Source organism: Mustelus asterias, unplaced genomic scaffold, assembly GCF_964213995.1.
Source record: "Mustelus asterias unplaced genomic scaffold, sMusAst1.hap1.1 HAP1_SCAFFOLD_3449, whole genome shotgun sequence".
In the NCBI taxonomy this organism is placed as follows: domain Eukaryota; kingdom Metazoa; phylum Chordata; class Chondrichthyes; order Carcharhiniformes; family Triakidae; genus Mustelus; species Mustelus asterias.
In genome coordinates, this window is record NW_027593394.1 from 30,001 (window position 1) to 30,443 (window position 443).

Sequence of the window (443 nt, forward strand, 5' to 3'; positions counted from 1 at the left end):
ACTGCCGGCTCACACCTGGGCCACCCTCCCGTGGCCAGAGCCTGAGCCTAGTGCGGCTTAATCTCCCACCGTGCCCCGTTTGATGGACCCTCTCTGCGGCCAGAGGCTAAGTCAAGTTCGGCTAACTCTGCCACCGTGCCCGTCGTCTGGACCATCTCTCTTGCCAGAGACTAAGTCCAGTTTGGTTAATGATTTACCAGAGCTCCGTTCAGCGCGGCCGATGGTCTCAACCATTCCTGCCGCCGGCGGAGCTCCACCCGGGGCTGCAACCGGGTGAGGTCCGGGGCCCTCGGTCGTGCCCGTCGGCTGGACCATCTCTCTTGCCAGAGACTAAGTCCAGTTTGGTTAATGATTTACCAGAGCTCCGTTCAGCGCGGCCGATGGTCTCAACCATTCCGGCCGCCGGCGGAGCTCCACCCGGGGCTGCAACCGGGTGAGGTCCG